The sequence below is a fragment of the Budorcas taxicolor genome, chromosome 4, assembly GCF_023091745.1.
Source record: "Budorcas taxicolor isolate Tak-1 chromosome 4, Takin1.1, whole genome shotgun sequence".
In the NCBI taxonomy this organism is placed as follows: Eukaryota; Metazoa; Chordata; class Mammalia; order Artiodactyla; family Bovidae; genus Budorcas; species Budorcas taxicolor.
In genome coordinates this window covers 40,695,617-40,718,690 of record NC_068913.1, presented here as the reverse complement: position 1 = coordinate 40,718,690, position 23,074 = coordinate 40,695,617, and positions in this window count along the sequence as shown.

The window sequence follows — 23,074 nt, the reverse complement described above, 5'->3', positions numbered from 1 at the left end:
AGATTTATTCTAGGCATTTCATTCTTTTATTGCAATGGTAAATGTGATTGATTCCTTAATTTCTATTACTGATTTTTTGTTGTTAGTATATAGGAATGCAAATGATTTCTTTGTATTGATTTTGTATCCTGCAACTTTACTAAATTCACCGATTAGCTCTAGTAATTTTCTGATAGTATCTTTAGGGTTATCTACATAACAGTATCATGTCATCTGCAAATAGTGAGAGTTCTACTTCTTTTGCAGTCTGGATTCCTTTTATTTCTTTTGCTGTAACTAGGAGTTCCAAACCTATGGTGATTAATAGTGGCAAGAGTGGGTGCCCTTGTCTTTTTCCTAATCTTAGAGAGAAAGCTTTCAGTTTTTCACCATTGACAATAATGTTTGCTGTGGGTTTGTTGTATATGGCCTTTATTATGTTGTGATTGGTTTCTTCTATGTTCATTTTTTAGAGAATTTTTATAATTATTGAGTTTTGAATTTTATTGGCAGCTTTCTCTGCATCTATTGAGATTATCATATGGTTTTGATCATTCAATTTGTTAATATGGTGTATCACATTTATTGATTTGCTTATACTGAAGAACCCTTGCCTCCCTGGGATAAACTCAAATTGATCATGGTATATGATCTTTTTAATGCATTGTTGAATTCTATTTGCTAGAATTTTGGTGAGAAGTTTTGGATCTCTGTTCATCAGTGATGTACGCCTGTAATTTTCTTTTTTGTGTGATGTCTTTGTCTGGTTTTGGTTCAGGGTGATGATGGTCTTGTAGAATAAGTTTGGAAGTGTTCCTTCCTCTACAATTTTTTTGCAAGAATTTCAGAATGATAGGCATTAGCTATTCTCTAAATGTTTGATAGAGTTCACCTGTGAAGTCATCTGGCCCTGGCCTTTTTGTTTTTCAGGAGATTTTTAAATCACAGTTTCTATTTCAGTCATTGTAATAGACTTGTTCATAACTTCTATTTCTTTCTGGTATAGGCTTGTAAGGTTGAACTTTTCTAAGAATCTGTCCATCAGCTCTAGGTTGTCCATCTTATTAGCCTATAGTTGCTCATAGTAGTCTCTTATGATCCTTTGTATTTCTACATTGTCTGTTTTAATCTCTCCTTTTTCATTCCTAACTTTGTCGACTTGATTTTTCTCCCTTTTTTTCTTGAGTCTGGCTAACAGTTTGTCGATCTTGTTTATCTTCTCAAAGAGCAGCTTTTAGTTTTATTAATCTTCACTATTGTTTCCTTCATTTCTTTTTCAATTATTTCTGTCTGATCTTTATGATTTATTTCCTTCTACTAACTTTATGGGGTTTTGGTTCTTCTTTTTCCAGTTGTTTTATGTGTAGACTTAGGTTGTCCATTAGATGTTTATCTTGTTTCTTGAAGTAGGATTGTATTGCTATAAACTTCCTTCTTAGAAATGTTTTTGCTGTATTCCATAGGTTTTGAGTCATCATGCTTTCACTGTCATGTTTCTAGGAATTTTTTAAAATTTTCCCTTCTTATTTCTTCAGTAACCTGTTCAATACTTAGAAATGAATTGCTTAATTTCCATGTGCTTGTGTTTTTTACAGTTTTTTTCCCCTGTAATTTATATCTAGTCTTATAGTATTGCTGTCAGAAAATATCTGTATACAATTTCAATTTTCTTAAATACACTGAGGCTTGATTTGTACCCAAGATGTGGTCTGGATATGTTCCTTGTGCCCTTGGGAAGAAAGTGTATTCTGCATTTGGATATAAAGTACTGAAGAGATCAATTAGGTCCATTTGGTCTAATAATTCATTTAAGATTTGCATTCCTTATTAATTTTCTGTTTTGATGATCTGTCTATGGTGGGGTGTTAAAGTTCCATACTCTTTTAGTGTTTGACTTCCCTGGTGGCTCAGATGGTAAAGCGTCTGCCTACAATGTGGGAGACCCAGGCTCGATCCCTGGGTTGGGAAGATCCTCTGGGGAAGGAAATGGCAACCCACTCCAGTACTCTTGCCTGGAAAATCCCATGGACAGAGAAGTGTGGTAGGCTACAGTTCATGGGGTCGCAAAGAGGCAGACATGACTGAGCGACTTCGCTTTCATTTTCACTTTCTTATGTAGTGAGGTGCTCCTACATAAGGAGTATGGCTGGTATTTCCATTCAAATAGTATGTGTCTTTTCATTGGAGCATTCAGTCCATTTACAATTAAAGTAATTATTGATATATATGCTTTTATTGGAATTTTCTTAATTGTTTTGGGTTTGTTTTTGTATGTCTTTCCTTCTCTTGTGTTTCCTGTCTGTATAAGTCTCTTTAACCTTTAACATCTGTTGTAAAGCTGATTTGGCAGTGCTAAATTCTTTTAACTTTTGCTTGTCTCTAAAGGTTTTGATTTCTCCATTAATTTTGAATGAGATCCTTGCCGTGTAGAGTAATCTTGGTTGTAGATTTTTTTTGTTTTCTTTCAGTACTTTAAATATATCCTGCCATTCCCTTCTGGCCTGCAGAGTTTCTGCTGAAAGATCAGTTGTTAATAGTATGGGTTTTTCCTTGTGTGTTCAGTTCAGTTCAGTCTCTCAGTCCTGTCTGACTCTTTGCAACCTCATGAATAGCAGCATGCCACGCCTCCCTGTCTATCACCATCTCCCGGAGTTCATTCAGACTCAAGTCCATCGAGTCCGTGATGCCATCCAGCTATCTCATCCTGGGTCGTCCCCTTCTCCTCCTGCCCCCAATCTCTCCCAGCATCAGAGTCTTTTCCAATGAGTCAACTCTTCGCATGAGGTGGCCAAAGTACTGGAGCTTCACCTTTAGCATCATTCCATCCAAAGAAATCCCAGGGTTGATCTCCTTCAGCATGGACTGGTTGGATCTCCTTGCAGTCCAAGAGACTCTCAAGAGTCTTCTCCAACACCACAGTTCAAACACATCAATTCTTCGGCGCTCAGCGTTCTTCACAGTCCAACTCTCACATCCATACATGACCACAGGAAAAACCATAGCCTTGACTAGGCGGACCTTAGTCGGCAAAGTAATGTCTCTGCTTTTGAATATACTATCTAGGTTGGTCATAACTTTCCTTCCAAGGAGTAAGCGTCTTTTAATTTCATGGCTGCAATCACCATCTGCAGTGATTTTGGAGCCCCCAAAAATAAAGTTGACACTGTTTCTACTGTTTCCCCATCTATTTCCCATGAAGCGATGGGACCGGATGCCATGATCTTTGTTTTCTGAATGTTGAGCTTGAAGCCAACTTTTTCACTCTCCTCTTTCACTTTCATCAAGAGGCTTTTTAGTTCCTCTTCACTTTCTGCCATAAGGGTGGTATCATCTGCATATCTGAGGTGATTGATATTTCTCCCGACAATCTTGATTCCAGCTTGTGTTTCTTCCAGTCCAGCATTTCTCATGATGTACTCTGCATAGAAGTTAAATAAGCAGGGTGACAATATACAGCCTTGACGTACTCCTTTTCCTATTTGGAACCAATCTATTGTTCCATGTCCAGTTCTAACTGTTGCTTCCTGACCTGCACACAGATTTCTCAAGAGGCAGGTCAGGTGGTCTGGTATTCCCATCTCTTGAAGATTTTTCCACAGTTTTTTGTGATCCACACAGTCAAAGGCTTTGGCATAGTCAAGAAAGCAGAAATAGATGTTTTTCTGGAACTCTCTTGCTTTTTCCATGATCCAGCAGATGTTGGCAATTTGATCTCTGGTTCCTCTCTCTTTTCTAAAACCAGCTTGAACCTCAGGGAGTTCACGGTTCACGTATTGCTGAAGCCTGGCTTGGAGAATTTTGAGCATTACTTTACTAGCATGTGAGATGAGTGCAATTGTGTGGTAGTTTGAGCATTCTTTGGCATTGCCTTTCTTTGGGATTGGAATGAAAACTGACCTTTTCCAGTCCTGTGGCCACTGCTGAGTTTTCCAAACTTGCTGGCATATTGAGTGCAGCACTTTCACAGCATCATCTTTCAGGATTTGAAACAGCTCCACTGGAATTCCATCACCTCCACTAGCTTTATTCGTAGTGATGCTCTCTAAGGCCCACTTGACTTCACATTCCAAGAAGTCTGGCTCTAGACAAGTGATCACATCATCATGATTATCTCGGTCATGAAGATCTTTTTTGTACAGTTCTTCCGTGTATTCTTGCCACCTCTTCTTAATATCTTCTGCTTCTGTTAGGTCCATACCATTTCTGTCCTTTATCGAGCCCATCTTTGCATGAAATGTTCCCTTGATATCTCTAATTTTCTTGAAGAGATCTCTAGTCTTTCCCATTCTGTTGTTTTCCTCTGTTTCTTTGCATGTTACTCATTGCTTTTCTCTTGCTGCTTTTAATATTCTTTCTTAGGGTTTAATCTCTATTAGCTTGATTAGTATGTGTCTTAACGTGTTTATCCTTGGGTTTATCCTATATGGGGCTGTACACTTCTTGGACTTGATTGACTATTTCCTTTCCCATGTTGGGAAAATTTCCAACTATAATCTCTTCAAACATTTTTTTCAGACCCTCTATTTTTCTCTTCTTCCTCTGGGACTCCTGTAATTCAAATGTTGGTGTGTTTAATATTGTCTCAGAAGTCTCTGAGACTATTCTAAGGTCTTTTCATTCTTTTTGCTTTATTCTGCTTGTCAGCAGTTGCTTCCACCTTTCTATCCTCCAGTTCACTTTTTCATTCTTCTGCCTCACTTATTATACTATTGGTTTCTTCTAGAGTATTTTTAATTTCGGTCATTGTGTTATTTGTCTCTATTTATTTAGTCTAGGTCCATGTTAATTGTGTTCATTGGTGCTTGCATTTTTTCCACTCTATTTTTAAGGCTTTGGAACATTTTTACTATCATTACTCTGAATTCTTTTTCAGGTAGTTTGCCTATTTCCTCTTCATTTATTTGGTCTTGTGAGTTTCTACCTTGTCCTCCATTTGCACTATATTTCTCTGTCTTTTCTTTTTTCCAAACTTACTCCATTTGAGGTCTTCCTTTCCCAGGCTTTGGGGTTGGTCTATTCCTTCTTCCTTTTGATTTCTGCGTTTTGGTCCTTACCCACCACAAAGTGGTTTGTGTTGATATCCTTTTGGGGGTGACTTTTGACTGTGTTCCAGTGGGAGGAGGTATTTTCTCTTTTCCCTCTGAGGGGCAGGGCTGTGTGAGGTGGTATGTTTTGGAATGTCTGTAGGAATTCTGTCTGCTGATGACTGGTCTTGTGCTTTTGCCTTGCTTGTTGTTTGGGTGAGGCATCCTGCACTAGGTGCTGTCAGCAGCTGGGTGATACCATGCTTTGTATACAAGTGTAGGCCTTTGTGGAAGTTGTCACTAATTAATACTCCCTGGAATTAGGAGTTCTCTGGCATTCTGTGGTCCTGGACTCAGTGCTCCCACTTCAATGGCTCAGGCCCAAACTCTGGCCAGGAGACCAAGACTCCACAGTCATTCACTATGGTATTAAAGGGGATTAAAACAAACATATGAAGACAAAAAGCAAAACATAACAAGAAACAAAGGATGAACCCAGACAAATGGTAAATACAAGATCAGACATATAAATACAAAAACAACGGTATATACACAGAAATATAACCAAAATATTCCAAAGAACAGAAAGTACAAGAGATTGATTTGATGAGCAAGGAAAGCAAAAATGATATCAACCAGTTAAACACAGAGCTAACCAAAACTTAAACCAGGAAACTGAGCCAAAGCAGAGTGCCAACTGGGTAATAAAGCAAAGAAAACACAGCAAATTAACAAACATGATGAAAAAAGAGAGAGTGAAAGAAAAGAAAGAAAAGGGGAAAGAAAGAAGAAGAAAGCAAGGGAAGGATGACAAGAAAAAAATAGAAAAGCAAAGCTAAATAGAAGTATATATAAATGATTTTATATATGTATAGTAAGGAATAACTACAACAGGAGAAGGGAAATAAGAAAAACAGTCAAACAGGACAAAAAACTTGAAAAAAGAAGAAGAAAATGTTTAATTATTTTTAAAAAGGTAAAATCTACAGCGTCGCAGAAGGCCAACATAGAGGTAGAAGTATGTAAGGGGAATGAACAGTGTGATTTTTTTAAAAAGATAAAATCTCCCAAGGTTCTTAGTTGTGGGGTCTGCCCCCTGCGGCTGGGGTTGTACTAATACCCTCTGATGATTTCCTGGTTTGGGGGACTTCTACCAGTGTTCTAGTCAATGGGGCTGGATCTCATTTCTCTGAAGGGCAGCACTGTGTCCATAGTAGATTTTAGGGTGTCTGTAGGATTGGTATGGCTTTGGGAAGCCTGTCTGCTAGTGTGTAGCATTGTGTTTCTATTTTGTTGAAGGATTGGCATGGGGCTATCTGGGCACTGGTGCTGGCTGACCTTTGGGTGGTCTTGCTTTTGGTATTGTCATAGAGGTCTGTTGGAGGGCTTTTGTCTATTAATGTTCCCTGGTGTCAGGAATTCTCTAGTGGTTCAAAGTCTTGGGCTTCTCACCTGAGGAGTTCAGGTTCAAAGCCCACTGAAACTCTAAGACCTCACAAGCCACACAGCACAAAATACAAGTCCCTAATACTCTACATGAAGGCAATACTCAGCAGCCCAGAACACCCAGAGGCTTACACCAAAGTCCTCTAATATTGCTAGGAAGGTCTCTGGACCTGTTGTGGGAGCATGGGGTCAGTTCAGTTTCAGATCTGATCTTATTCCAGCTTGTAGTTGCTCCTAAGGTTCACAGTTGCCCCTAGAGTCCACAGTGTGTTCCCCAACTGTGCAAAGGCCAAAGTTCATTAAGCCCCACTAGCTGTCTTGGGATGCGGAGAAGGGAGGATATGGAGGCCACAACTGGGACCTGCTAGAGTTCTTACAGTCTGGGTCAGGTTGTGATTTCTCCCAGAGGAAAAGGCCCCAGGTCGTGGGTCCCTAGAAAGAGCTCAGCTACTTAAACTCCCAGCAAGGTGTGGGCAGTAACCTGTGCCTGCTCACAGCCTGGTGGTAGCTGCAACCTCTGGGATTAGGACTACATCAGTGTTGTATTGTTCACTGCCTCTGGCACCCCTCTGAGCTTTGGCAGTGGTAGTCATGTGTATTTCTGCAGCCATGTTGAAGCAGCCCTCTCAGCACAACCTCAGGGCAACCAGCCCCCTACCTCTTCCTGGAATCTTTGCTGGAGCCTCCACCCCCGGTCCTACCCTCTGCTGCAGGCCTAAGCTTGCTAGCCACTTCTCTCAGTTCCCCCCCCACCCTCTGGTCTGGGCTGAGTCTTGTGAGCTGCTTCTGGGCTGAGAAGTGGTATTCTGCAGCTTTCTCTGTATTTTGCCTTTTGAGTCCCCACTGCTGCATGCCACTTTGAGGTTCCACAGCTCGCCCTTGGCCCCACTTGTGAGGGAGTTTCCTAGTACACGGAAAACTGTTCCTCCTTCCTGACTCCCTCCTTCTCTTGGGGCACAAGCTCCTGTCCTGAAGTCCTCTTTTTTTTTTTTTTTTTTTTTTAATTATTAATGTCTTTATCTTTGTCCTACCTCAATCCAAAGAGATTAGCTTGTCATTTGGGAGTCTTTGTGTCTTTTGCTATCATTTAGAAGTTGTTCTGCAGGAGTTGTCCCATATTTTGATGAATTTTTTATGTATTTAAGGGAAGCCCACTTTCTTTTCACTGAGGTCATCCTAGAAACACTGGGAGAAGTGATATGTTTTTGTTTCTTTAATTTTTATTTTTACTTTATTTTGCTTTACAATACTGTATTGGTTTTGCCATACATTGACATGAATCAGCCACGGGTGTACATGAGTTCCCAATCCTGAACCCCCCTCCCACCTCCCACCCATATCATCTCTCTGGATCATCCCCGTGCACCAGCCCCAATATGTTTTATTAATAGTCTCAGGTGGCACTAGTGATAAAGAATCTGCCTGCCAGTGCAGCAGACATAAGAGAAGCAGGTTAAAACCCTAAATCAGTAAATCCCCTGGAGGAGGGCATGGCAACCCACTCCAGTATTCTATTCTTGCCTAGCAAATCCCATGGACAGAGGACCACTCCAGTATTCTATTCTTGCCTAGCAAATCCCATGGACAGAGGACCCTGGTGGGCTATAGTCTATAGGGTCACAAAGAGACAGACACAACTAAAGTGACAGGCTGGCATGGCATTAATAAATCCCATAGCTTATCTTAAAATATATCCATGTTTGTATTAATATCATAATGGAAGCATTTGCAATTTATATAATTATTATTACTTTTTTAATGACTTAGAGATAATGGAGATCCAAGTACTAACTTGAGGTCAAACAATTTTTAAGGCATAGTACATGTATTTAATCCTGTACATTGAAAAATATTAATCTTAAAATACTATAAAATTTTTCTGTACTAACATCTGCAATCAAAAAGCTATCTCTCATGTGTTAAGACTTGTATTGCATTAGATATGCTACTGAAAAAAAAGTAAATCTCTCAAGCTTGCTAGAATTTTATGTCTGAAGAGAGTTGATGATATGTTAGTTTCATGTTTAATACACTTATAGTGAATTTTCATTCTAATTAAAAATTTGTTTCCATTGGCTTAGTATTTTATTTTGAAAGGTTACAAACAGTATCAAGAAGAGATCAGTAGTTACACTAAGAAAATCTGTTTGAAGCAGGATGATTGAATAATATATGGTTACAACAAATAATTCAGACCTTACTGTCATCGTTATGAGACTATTGAGATTGAATAAAAAGATTTTCTATTGCAAAATTAAAAAAATAAAGGGTTCCTGTCAATTTCATACTACAAATTAGTGATGACAATTGCCTCATTTAAGTTTCCTCAGATTCTTTCAGTTCAGTTCAGTTCAGTTCAGTCGCTCAGTCATGTCTGACTCTTTGCGACCCCATGAATTGCAGCACACCAGGCCTCTCTGTCCATCACCATCTCTCGGAGTTCACTCAGACTCACATCCATCGAGTCCGTGATGCCATCCAGCCATCTCATCCTGGGTCATCCCCTTCTCCTCCTACCCCCAATCTCTCCCAGCATCAGAGTCTTTTCCAATGAGTCAACTCTTCGCATGAGGTGGCCAAAGTACTGGAGCTTCAGCTTTAGCATCATTCCTTCCAAAGAAATCCCAGGGTTGATCTCCTTCAGAATGGACTGGTTGGATCTCCTTGCAGTCCAAGAGACCCTCAAGAGTCTTCTCCAACACCACAGTTCAAACGCAACAATTCTTCGGCGCTCAGCCTTCTTCACAGTCCAACTCTCACATCCATACATGACCACAGGAAAACCATAGCCTTGACTAGACGGACCTTAGTCGGCAAAGTAATGTCTCAGATTCTTTAGAGGCTGTTTTAATCCTACAGATTTTTCAATTCAAATGAAAATTTGGAAGAGGGTTAGAATGCATATTTGTTTCAAGAAGCCAAACAAACCCAGCCTTGCCCTATATCTTTTTACAGTTATTCTCTGAAAAACACACTGGCTCACTAGTAACATAACATGCTTTTAATGCCGTTATCTCAATTCCTGTTTAATTCATCAAGGTTGTTTCTGTCCTTAACACACTTCATTGCAGTCACAGTCATTAAGGTCAGTCGTTTGCTGTCTTATACCTAATTTGTTTGATCTCATCAACACCATTAACCTAATAGGTTACTTTTTAGTTTCTCCCACACCCCACTACTTCTCTCTTCTTTCGGTTTCTCTTTTTCATGGCACTTTCCTGATATTGGGCATGAAATAAATCTTCAGTTAATAAGTTAAAAGTAATAATTTGCCATCTTCAGATAAACTATATGTGCTGTGCTTAGTCACTCAGCCATATCCAGTTGTCAGGAGAGTGTGTAATTTCCTTGGGTCTGTCTTGCTGCAGAAAAGATTGGAAATGGTGGACCAGTGATACAGCTCTGTTACAGCTCAGTTTTATTCAGCAAGCCAAGGAAAGTACACCCTCAAGGCATGAGAGTGGACCAACCCCAAGGGGAGGCTTTAATCCATCTCGGCTTCCTCCTTTTATACACTGGTCTCCTCCCCCGACACTGAGCCTGCCCTATGCAAAGTGGACGAGCTAGGAGGGATGTTTGTTTCACCTGAGCTTCTCACTCTGGTCCTCGGATTTTCTTTTGTTCCATTTTCGCAGGCTTTTTCCTTTCTTTGTCTTCTAGCCACTGCCATTTTGGACTCATTTTTTGTATTCTAGTTCAGTTCAGTTCAGTCGCTCAGTCATGTCTGACTCTTTGCGACACCAAGAATCGCAGCATGCCAGACCTCCCTGTCCATCACCAACTCCCGGAGTTCACTCAGACTCACGTCCATCGAGTCAGTGATGCCATCCAGCCATCTCATCCTCTGTCGTCCCCTTCTCCTCCTGCCCCCAATCCCTCCCGGCATCAGAGTCTTTTCCAATGAGTCAACTCTTCACATGAGGTGGCCAAAGTACTGGAGTTTCAGCTTCAGCATCATTCCTTCCAAAGGAACCCCAGGGTTGATCTCCTTCAGAATTGATTGGTTGGATCTCCTTGCAGTCCAAGGGACTCTCAAGAGTCTTCTCCAACATCACAGTTCAAAAGCATCAATTCTTTGGCGCTCAGCCTTCTTCACAACTCTCACATCCATGCATGACCACAGGAAAACCATAGCCTTGACTAGACGGACCTTAGTCGGCAAAGTAATGTCTCTGCTTTTGAATATACTATCTAGGTTGGTCATAACTTTTCTTCCAAGGAGGAAGCATCTTTTAATTTCATGGCTGCAATCACCATCTGCAGTGATTTTGGAGCCCCCCAAAATAAAGTCTGACACTGTTTCCACATCTATTCCCATGAAGTGATGGGACTGGATGCCATGATCTTCGTTTTCTGAACGTTGAGTTTTAAGCCAACTTTTTCGCTCTCCTCTTTCACTTTCATCAAGAGGCTTTTTAGCTCCTCTTCACTTTCTGCCATAAGGGTGGTGTCATCTGCATATCCGAGGTTATTGATATTTCTCCCAGCAATCTTGAATCCAGCTTGTGTTTCTTCCAGTCCAGCATTTCTCATGATGTACTCTGCATAGAAGTTAAATAGGCAGGGTGACAATATACAGCCTTGATGTACTCCTTTTCCTATTTGGAACCAATCTATTGTTCCATGTCCAGTTCTAACTGTTGCTTCCTGACCTGCATACAGATTTCTCAAGAGGCAGCTCAGGTGGTCTGGTATGCCCATCTCTTTCAGAATTTTCCAGAGTTTATTGTGATCCACACAGTCAAAGGCTTTGGCATAGTCAAGAAAGCAGAAATAGATGTTTTTCTGGAACTATTGCTTTTTCCATGATCCAGCGGTTGTTGGCAATTTGATCTCTGGTTCCTCTCTCTTTTCTAAAACCAGCTTGAACATCAGGAAGTTCACGGTTCACATATTGCTGAAGCCTGGCTTGGAGAAGTTTGAGCATTACCTTACTAGCATGTGAACTACCTAACATTCCCCCCTCAAGAGATGGGAGGCCAGGGAGGCTCAGGCCCAATTCTTTGGGAATAGGGGCGTTGAAGTCTCTCTGGCTACTTCCTGCTGAGCTGGGATGGCAAGGGGCATTGGGCATTGGTTATCTATGACAAGTAAACTGGCTGGAGTGGGCTGCTTCAGTCCTGTTGAACCATTGTGAGGGAAGGCTTGGCACTTGACCTTGAGGCTCTTGGGTCCCAAGGGCACAGTGCCACCCAGTGTCCCAATTGATGGCATTAGTAGCAAGCCATTTTAGGAGACTTATCATGGTTTGGACACTCTTTGGCCCAATGTCCCACCTGTATACAGATTAAGCATTTTCCTTGTGCCTTGTCCTTCAAGAACTAGGGTTTTGCCATAGGACTTCCCTGGAGGGCAGCCAGCATCTTGGCATGCTTTGTCTTTCTCCTTCTCTCCCTTTCCTGGGGCTTGGCCTCCCTCTCCTGCTCTGTTGCAAAAGAGAGGCTGTCTGGACCATTTGATCTAGACAAGCAGCAGGGTCCTGCTGCTGTAGCTGTTGTAACTTTATCCTGATATCTGATGCACATTGGGACAGGAATTTGTCCTTTAAAATCACCTGTCCCTTGTAAGAGTCTAAGTCCATATTGGTAAACTTTTGGAAGGCCTCTTTTAGCTTTTCCAGAAAGGCAATAGAGTTCTCATAGGACTCCTGAGTTATTCCTGAGACCGGGCACAATCTCTCAACTAATATTCTTCCTTCTATTTCCATGGGTAGACTTCCTTAGAGGTGAGTCTTTCTGAAGCTTATCCTACCCACTACTGTTGCAACCTGAGAGCTAGGTGTCGCTGGGTCAGGGTGCAGATCCCCAGGCAGGTTGAGGTGTGACAACCTCCTGGAGATATAATCCCCAGGCAGGATGAGGCATGTCAGCCTCCTGAGAATTGGGTCCTTTGGCAGGTCGAGGCATGTCAACCTCCTGTGACCACTGGACTGGTGGATCCCTGAGCAGGTTGAGGCATGAAAACCTCCTGGAGACCAGATGTCAAGGCATATCAACTTTCTGGGACCCCTGGACTGGTGGATCCCTGAGCAGGTTGAGGCATGACAACCTCATGGAGACCAAATCCCTAGGCAGGTCAACCTTCTGGGACCCCAGGCTGGAGGATCCCCAAGCAAGTTGAGGCGTGATGACCTCCCAGGGACTGGATCCCTAGGCAGGTTGACTTCCCGGGACCCCCAGGCTAGAGTTGGGCATCCCCAAGTTCTCTGGTATGACTAGTGCTGGGTAGGATTAAGGGGTTGTAATCTTAACTCATTGCTGGTTTGTCCACCATGGATGGGAATAGATATCATGATGTAAAGCAAGCCAAGCCTGTGCATTGAGACTGGGAACCTGGCGAAATAGCTGTATCCTCTTATAGCTCTGAGGTAATATAAGTCACTGATTTCCTCCCCTAGTCCTCCATAAGAGCAGTTTAGGGGATTTCCAATGGTAAAAATTTCATTATCATAGACCCACTCTAGGTAATTACTGAAGTAATGACAAAGGCATGGGTTATTTGGTACTGTTAGGGGCTTTAAGAGTATTTTAATAATAAGCGGGGTGGAGCAATGTTGCCTACAAGGGGGCAGGGTCTTGGTTGTAGGAGTTAGTAAGTGGCTTAAGAACAAATTGATGAGAGGCAACAGACCAGATGTTCCATAAAAGTGGAGTATAGATTTGATCCAGGGCATATGTTTTTAACTTTAGGAGAAGGGTGGTAAGGGTTTGGGCCCAAATGGCCTGCTGAGCTAACCCCCAAAATGGCAAACATTGTCCCTGGAAGCCCAATTGCCCTTGAAGGGATGCTACCAACAGATTGACTTCTAGCAGGCATTGTGTTCCTGTCACCCACCCTAGTGGGTTCACTAAGAGATACTGTTGACACACATGTTGTAGGAAACATAGAAGATAAAAGCCTGAATATCTAGCAGGATTGGATATTTTACAGTATTTCCCTTCCAAGGGCCAGCTATCTTCTGGTTGTCCCTCTAGAAGATTGTAGAGACAACACTGTGGCCCCAGACAGGGCTCGCAAAAAGAGCATGAAACAGGAGGGAAGGGGGCGGGCACAACTTTTGAAAGAATGACATAGCCCAACCAAATAACATAAATCTATTAAAATCAAAGAAGTCCAAGATGGCAGACAAGTCAAATTCAACAAAATCTTGGTCCTCAATCTGCAAGCTAAATGACACACCAAGGGGTGACATGAAAATTTCAAAGCACTATCAAAAGACCAAGGAGTGGGTGGTTCCCCAACTGTTGGAATGATCCTCCCACTCATTAACATATAAAATCATCCAGCTCACAAAAACTAACCACACATTTCATGGCTTCCGGATACACCCTCTGTGATGGCACATGCTCTGTGGACTGTGCTTCTCTCTGAATCCAAACAAATCTACCTCTTACCTATCACTGTGTCTCTCACTGAATTTTTCTGCAATGAGACCTCAAGAACCTGAGTTTCATTAGGTCCTGAAACCACACTCTGTGGTTTTGGCTGGACTTAAGTCTGACTAAGCACAGCATAAAGTCCCTGCCACATGGGTTTGAGTCCTAATCTTAGGTAAACAGTTTCAAATACAACTTTTGGAAATGGAAAGATGATGAGCTGCCCAATACGTTGTAAACAGTGACATAGATGCAGAGAGGAGCTGAAGGACGGGAGGAAAAGGCAGTGAGAAAAACGTGCCAAGGAATCCATTTCACAACTTGCTGGAAAAACTACTAAATGCCTGACCTGTGCCCACAATTTTCATTGGCCTGATCCTTAGCACAAAGGAGGTTAAGGAGAGAAGAACCCACTTGGGCAACAGTTACTAGGGTGCAGCTAATAATGGAGGCTTTGGGACACACTAGGGAGCAGTCCCTGCCAGAGTCCCTCAATTGCACACACTGCCACTCACCTGTTCAAAGGAGATTTGAGGAAACAAGAAACAAGAGACTGTTAGCCATATGTCCTTCCAGCCATAGGGATGAGGACCTCCTACCTTAACCAGAGGTCTTCTGGAATCTGAGACTGAGCAGTGTGAGCTTTCTGCCGAGTTTGTTTTCATTGTCCCAGTTTCCAGCACCCTGGGCTTCTTGTCACTTCCACTGCACTTGGGTTTCCTTCATGCCCAGCTTCCACAGCGTGAGCTTTCACTGAGTTGGGCTTCTGTGCTTGGTCTCCGCCTCGCTAGGGCCAAGCCGAGGTTGTTTCCGCTATGCTAAATCCAAGACATGGCACCAGATATGTCGGGGGGGGGTGTAATTTCCTCAGTTCTGTCTCGCCACAGCAAAGATTTGAAATGGTGGACCAGTGTTACAGCTCAGTTACAGCTCAGAGTTTAATTCGGTGGCAAGCAAAGTACACCCTCAAGGTGTGAGGGTGGGCCGACCCCAAAGGAGAAACCTCAATCTCTCTTGGCTTCGTCATTTTATACAATTGTCTCCTCTCCCCCACCTTGAGCCTGCCCTTTGCAAATTGGGCCATCTAGAAGGGCTGTTTGTTTCACCTGAGGTCCTCACTTTGGTGCTTGGATTTTCTTTTGTTCCATTTTCACAGGCTTTTTCCTTTCTTTGTCTTTTAGCCATTGACATTTTGGACTCCATTTTCCTATTCTAACTACCTAACACAACTCTCTGTCACCCTAGAGACTGTAGCCCTCCAGGCTTCTCTCTCCATGGGGTTTCTCCAGGCAAGAATACTGGAGTGAATTGCCATGCCCTCCTCCAGCAGATCTTCCTGACTCGGGAATCAAGCCAGGGGACTCTGCATTTCAGGCAGACTCTTTACCACCTGAGCTACCAGGGAAGCCCAAACTCTGTGTACATTGTGGCAAAAATATTCCAGAGGTGTAAAAACATTTTCATATGATCTTAATGCCATTTATAAAATTCATTTGAAACCACATGCCTTTTCTAAATTATATCATAAAATGCACTTCAGTGATAAATTAACTGTATTGCTCAAAGGGTGTAAAATGAAAAACTTCTGAAACAAAGATGAATACAGGTGTTTTGTTAATTTACACATCTTGAATGTCATTTTTCAGACTGTTTCAGTGGCCTGAAGCCAAATTCTATGCTTCAGATGAATAGAAATCTATCCTTTTTAAATGAACACTATGGGGTGACAGTTCACTTAGAGAAAAGAAATGTTTAATATATTTTCTTTACTATAACTATCAATAATGATATAGATAAACTAAAAAATATAAAAGAACCTCTTTGTAAAGCATAATCTTTGTGTCACCCCTGTATGGATATATATGCAGTTTGTACTCACAGAAAAAACAACTTTTAAACTAAAATGTAGTACCATGTCCCATCAGTCTTATAAAGCTTACTTGTGTCTCAACCATATGGATGAACATCAGAAAAAAATAATGTCAACTAGATATATATTTTTAACAAAAAATATTGTGTTTTCATTTCCTGACTTAAAATATTGCTGTTCTAAATGTTTCCCTCAAAACTCATTAATATACCATACATCTGAAGTAATACAGTGAATTATGAAACTGTAAACTAGTCAGTGTTTGAATAAATTAATAACAGATCTAAACGTATGGAATAAATCCATGTAGCATGCAGCACACAATGAACTCTTCACAAGCTAATAATTTTTAAAACTCTGAAATCAGATTAGTTAGTTAGTTCAGTCGCTCAGTCATGTCCGACTCTTTGCGACCCCATGAATCGCAGCACTCCACGCCCCCCTGTCCATCACTATCTCCCGGAGTTCACTCAGACTCACGTCCATTGAGTCAGTGATGCCATCCAGCCATCTCATCCTCGGTCGTCCCCTTCTCCTCCTGCCCCCAATCCCTCCCAGCATCAGAGTCTTTTCCAATGAGTCAACTCTTCACGTGAGGTGGCCAAAGTACTGGAGCTTCACCTTTAGCATCATTCCTTCCAAAGAAATCCCAGGGTTGATCTCCTTCAGAATGGATTGGTTGGATCTCCTTGCAGTCCAAGGGACTCTCAAGAGTCTTCTCCAACACCACAGTTCAAAAGCATCAATTCTTTGGCGCTCAGCATTCTTCACAGTCCAACTCTCACATCCATGCATGACCACAGGAAAACCATAGCCTTGACTAGACGGACCTTAGTCGGCAAAGTAATGTCTCTGCTTTTGAATATACTATCTAGGTTGGTTATAACTTTTCTTCCGAGGAGTATGTGTCTTTTAATCTCATGGCTGCAGTCACCATATGCAGTGATTTTGGAGCCCCAAAAAATAAAGTCTGACACTGTTTCCATCTATTTCCCATGAAGTGATGGGACCGGATGCCATGATCTTCGTTTTCTGAGTGTTGAGCTTGAAGCCAACTTTTTCACTCTCCTCTTTCACTTTCATCAAGAGGCTTTTTAGCTCCTCTTCACTTTATGCCATAAGGGTGGTGTCATCTGCATATCTGAGGTTATTGAGATTATTTTCCAATAAAACATGTCATAACAATTTATTTGATTGTGATAAGGACATTAAGATTCAATAAATAGTGATGTCATCAAAGTTCATTGAATCAGTATGTAAAGACAAGCAACAGTGTTCTTATCTTCATTACAGCAAATATAGGAATGCTTAATAGTTTCAGTTACAGTTAAATAGAATGGATTCAAGTCTTGTTTATCTTAGAATCTACAGGAAGGAAATATATGATTTGGAAAACTGATGGAGGAAGAAAGTAAACTTTAGGAGATAGGAGGAAGGTCTTAGGAAAAACTCAAAGATGAAAAATGTGCGTCAGATCAGAAGACTACCACTGTTATGTCGTTTTCTAATGAAGTGCAATGTTTTATCAGATTTAGTAAAAAAGAATGAAACTGATGAACTACATAAATGCCTCCTATGTCAAATGATCCTTGAAAGCCTAGTTTTTATATATGGATTTCTGAGGAGGAAGTGGTCAGACTTCTGTCTGTGACTCATCTGTGATGGAATGACTACTAATCAGTGCCTTTATCCAGAAAATAATTCCTGCCTGGGCAAAAATCCCATTTTTTTTCATGCTGTCTCTGCTACGCTCAGTCACATCTGACTCTTTGCAACCCTATGGACTGTAGCCCACCAGGCTTCACTGTCCATGGGATTTTCCAGACAAGAATACTGGAGCAGATGGCCCTTTCCTTCTCCAGGGGATGTTCCTGAGCCACAGATGAAACCTGCCTCTCCTGCATCTCCTGTGTGGCAGGCAGATTCTTTACCACTTTGTCACCTGGGATGTCCCATGTTTTCAGTCTTTCCTTTTCCTTGATGTAGTCTTTTCTAGACAACCAAAATATGATTATTAAAGTAATTTTCATTTTTTAGCTTATGAAAAATTAATATTATTACAGGTATCATTGTTCTTATGAACTTTAAAATTAACATGTTTAAAAAATGAATTCCTATTGTATTTTTTGTGCTATTTTAAAAAATTAATTTAGGGATAACATGTCTTTATTACAGATTTTATAATCATGCTCAAAACACACTTTCTAATTATTCATTTAAGTTCTTTTGTAGCATTTATTTTTAAACATGTTTTTCCACATTTCCTATTATCTTTTTCCCCTATATATTTAATCTTTTTATTCCTACCCTCCAGTGTATTGTTTTATTGAGGAAGACTCCTAATATTGTATATTAATTTTGTACCTGTAAATTTATTATATAATTTAGTATTTGTGTTATTCTCTAGAGTTTAACTATTACCATTTCATCAAAAATTAATGATAATTTTATCTTCTCCTTTCCAATTTTTAAACTCATTTACTTTTTTCTTTCTTGTTGCATTATTTATATAGAAGTATTCAAGATAACTTGAGCTAAAATGTCATAATTTCATTAGGTCATTTTTCAGTTTTTTGTGAAAGAGTGTTTTGAAGTTCTGATAAACAGAATAAATGAGAATATAACTAACAGGGTGATATTTTATGAGATGCTTCTGCAGTGGAACAGATGACTGATGGGGACACTGAATGTTGCAAACAATGATTCGTCAGCCTCATATTGCTAATGTAGTGATCACAGCAGAAGTAGTATCTGGCTTTCACTTTTTCTTTTGGTTTACCTAGCGTCATTGGTTTGCCTTTTCTCCTAAGCAGCTTCTAATGCCGATAGTGTATATAGCGCTTAGTCACTCAGTCATGTCTGACTCTTTGTGGCGCATGGCCTGTAACCTGCCAGTCTCCTCTGTCCATGGAATTTTCCAGACAAGGATACTAGAGCAGGTTTGCCATTTCATACTGCAGGGGATCTTCCCAACCCAGGGATCAAACCCGCATCTCTTGCATCTCCTTCATTGGCAGGCGGTTCTTTAATACTACTGCCACCTGCAAAGCCAAATAGGGCTTCTTCAGTCTACGCTGGCCATCACCTCTCTATCTGTGGTCTTTCTTTAGTAATGAGGGCTAAGTGTGGTCATCTCGAATGTGCTGCCAGTTACTGGTTCCACTGGTCACTGATGTTAATCCTGGAGTGATAGCTCTGCCCACCCTTTGTTCTTTACTCCTATTACTGGAGCTTGACTTCACTGAGCAGACTGAACCCCAGTCCATTGTCCTGTGACCAGCCACTTTAAGGACAAAACTTTAAAATGACCATGTAATCCATTAGTTCCCAACCTTGAATGCATATTAAAATTATCTGTGGAGCATAAAAAATTGTATACATATCTCTGTTTCAACCTCAGATGTCTGGATTTCAGCCTTAAACGTCCAATTTCAATAATCTGGAGTGGACTCAACAACCATGTAGTAGTTTGAGAACCGTGATCCTATTTGACTGTAATGAGAACTACGATCCTATGATCCTACTTGACTGTAAAATATGATCTGCCCATCTTCTCTGTCTAAATGACATTCTATCACTACTTGGACACCTACAGAGGACTAGGGCCTTAGATAAGCCTGGGTTTATCAATTTTTTTTTTTTAAACCACTGTTCTGTGTATTATTTCCCTGGTAGATGCTTTTTTGTTACCCTGGCTCACCTGTCAGCCTATTGAAATCTGGTGAACTGTTTCCTCTCTCCATATGTAACCTAGGCTGTAGGGAGCCAGCATAATTTACACTTAAGTGTAGCTTACATGAGAAGTTAGCAGTAAGGCCTATAACCAGGTGTACTGACTTCTAGACATCTGTTTTTGCATTATGCCTGAATGCCTTTAATTTAGTTCATTATTTACTTTGCCATATTCTAGATTCTCCCTCTTTTCCCACATTTGGGTCTAGTACACTCAATAAATATAGATTAGTGATTATGTATTTTTTTTACACATTTTCTCCCTTTGTACACATATCTCATTTTAGACAATGCTGAAAAGATCATGATTCATTATTCCACATAGTAACTAACATCTGGAGTCAATTAAAGTGAGTCTAACTCGTATACCACATGGTACAGAAGCTGGATGAAGTTTTTATTGAAGATAGACATTGGTAATGTAATATGTAATGTATATTGACCCTTTATCACATTTCATTCCACATTTCCTTGAACTTAGATGTTATAAAAAGGCATGATCAGTTGATGAGAAATTATGATATCTTTTTTTTTTTCAAAGGCATAGGTCCCCACAACTATGTTTTTTAAAAATTGATAATACAAATTACTTTTCACACTCTAATACTAAAGAATCCTGAAGTAAAATAGCAAGAATGTGACTTAAATCATTGGTTACTGATGTATCTTATAAGAAGTCATAATGTTCATATCTTTTTTCCCTCTTTAATATTTTGTCATTGATATTCGTCTTTAAAACCATTCTTAAGGATGATATTTCTGTAAATAAAGCTGTCATACTAGATATGTACATTACATTATAGAGTTTGCCCTTTGACCAGTAAAAACTTAAAAAAGTATCTATTTGTCCTACAAGAAATAATAGCAATTGTTGTGTTTAAAAGTTATGTTATCAAATATAGGTGTATTAAAATGAAAAAAAATCAAACTTTACATTTTAATCATAGAAAACCACATTCAAGTGGCTTTATATGTGAATCCCAGAGACATTTATAAATTTTAAAGATCAAAACAGAGCCTTAGATCACATTCTCCAAGTATCAGGTTACATTAAAAGCTGAAGTCTTATTCTTATCCATTCACTGATCATGGCATTTGTCTAAATGATGGAGAGTAAAATTGTACCCACCACATATGATTAAGAAATGGGATCAAAATCTTTGGAAAAGATTAAGCTTAGAATAAAAGTTTCTTCTCAACGGAAATGCCTAAAACTATATGCTAGTCTAAATTTAATTTTAATTGATTTTTATAAATAAAGCTTTCTTTCTTTCATTGATTCTGTGCAAAACTTTAATTTCTTTCATCTCTAATTCTAGTTAGCATCTTCATACCAGTCACATAATTGATTTACACACCCTTTAGTATGTACCCAGTACATAAAAGCATGCTTGCAACTTAGTGTCAAAGCATAGTTGCAACTTAGATATTCGTGGCTGTCACCAACTTGAAGAAGACTGGGAAATTTCTGAGTGTAATGCAAAATGTAGTTGGCATTTTGAACCAGCATGCCTGCTGAGAATTCATGGTGGAATGAGGTAAAAGGATCTTGTAGCTGAGGCTATACAAAGATAGTCCGGGCTGTACTGGGAGATGGCTGAGTTTAGAACATTAGTCTTTGCAACAAAGACTAAGATGGAACCCAGATTGACAGGAGAACCAAAAAGCTCCAATTCAGAAAAAAATAGTGTATTTTTCTTATGAAATTAGAGACCATAAGTTATTCCATCTGGGAACCAATTATTGCAATGGAGATAGTCACCAACATCCTAGGCCAGGCATGGGAGGCTATCAAGGATAGACATCAGCACTTGCAGCAGACATAACTCTCCTAGGTACCTCCTGTTCCCACTAATCCCTTCTATTAACAAGAGAAGCAAGATAAGAGTGTCAAGAGCCCAAGCTTAAAAACCCTAAATATCTGAGTTACTGTGTGAATGGCCATGTAGTAATTTCTACTGCCAAACACTATTTGGGATTCATGAGCTAAAAACAAATTTCAGTTTGAAAGAAATATGGATACTCTAAATGGACACTGCAATTATGTTCATTTCATAACTGTAATCATTTAAAGCATATTATAAGCTCTGAGTTAATTGCCCTACTCTCTTCTCACATTGAGAATTGCTTTTTTAGTCTGAAAATTATTATAGTCAACACTTACTAACAACTTATTAGGTCTAAGCACTGCACTAATCACTTTAAATTCTCACTCATAAACGATAGAAACTATTACTCCCTCCATTTTATAGTCCAAGTAACTTAAACACAAGTAAGTTGAATAAGTTAAAGTTAAATAAGTTGCCCCAGTCACGTGGTTAGTAAACTTCAGCTCCTGACTCTAGACCTCATTGCGTAGATACTATATCACTCAGACTCATGACAGGCATTTTCTCATTGCTTTCTGAGTGGCTTTAAAAAAAGTGTCTTTAGAAACGTTTAATATATTCTCCTTTATTTTTATGTGTGAGTCTTTTAAAGAGATGGGCATCCGATGAACCCCTTTATTTCTGGAAAGATGGCACAAGTGGTAAAGAACTCTCCTGCCAATGCAGGAAACTTAAGAGATGTGGGTTTGATCCGTGGGTCAGGAAGAACCCCTTGCCTGGAGATTCTCATGGACAGAGGAGCCTGGCAGGCTACAGTCCATAGGGTTGTATAGAGTCGGATATGACTGAAGCAACTTGGCAAGCACTCATGCATCTCCTCTCCATCTTTTCTATTTTGTGTGAGCCTCCAGAAATGGGAAGGATAAGGGCCAAATTCCAGGGTAAAATATCCACAATAAAAGACTTGGATTCTCCCTCCCCCACCACCAATGTTTGGATAATACAATAGGCAAGATAAAATTAGTTTAGATTTTGCTGAGTTAGCAAACAAATCAAGAATTTTAGTGACATTAGCAACAGTAGAGAATGGTTCCTTTGTTCCACATCTCTTCACGCTGGGTGTAGGCTGATAAAGCCACCAGCATCTCAATGCTGCTGGCCTGTGATGGATACAGAGTACTGCAAGGGTAACGACTAAATGATCTTGTGCTCAAATGGACACATAGCACTATCTCTGATAGTTCATTGGTCGTAATTAGTCACATGGTCCTGCACAACCAACAGTGAATTTGCTTGGGAATGAATATGTATTGTTTATAATTTGTGTGTTCAAGATTAGAGGAAGGTCAGTTATTCAAAACTGACAATTTTTAGGAGAATGGCATTGTAACATATATACTATCATGTAAAGAAAAAAAAAAAGAAAGAAAGAAACTGCAAAAATAAATAAATTAATTAATTTTTTTAAAAAACTGACAATTTCACAGAATTTAAACCCTATTTTAAAATTTTATGTTTTAGCACAACTCTGCACTCTAATGTGAGAGCTTCTGATAGTTTCTGTATGAAAACTTGCTCCCTCCTTGCTTCCCTCGTAGTTTCACTTGCAGCTTCTCTCCCTCTTCAACAAAAGTGTTGATCTTACTCCTTGGTCAGTGGTGCTCACTCTACTCTTGTTTTCTTAGTGTTATACTTTTCCTTTTTTTTAATTTAATTTTTATTTTATATGATAGTTCATTTGCAATGTTGTTTTATTTTCAGGAATACAGCAAAGTGATTCAGTTATACCTATGTATTTATTTATTACTTTTCCATTTT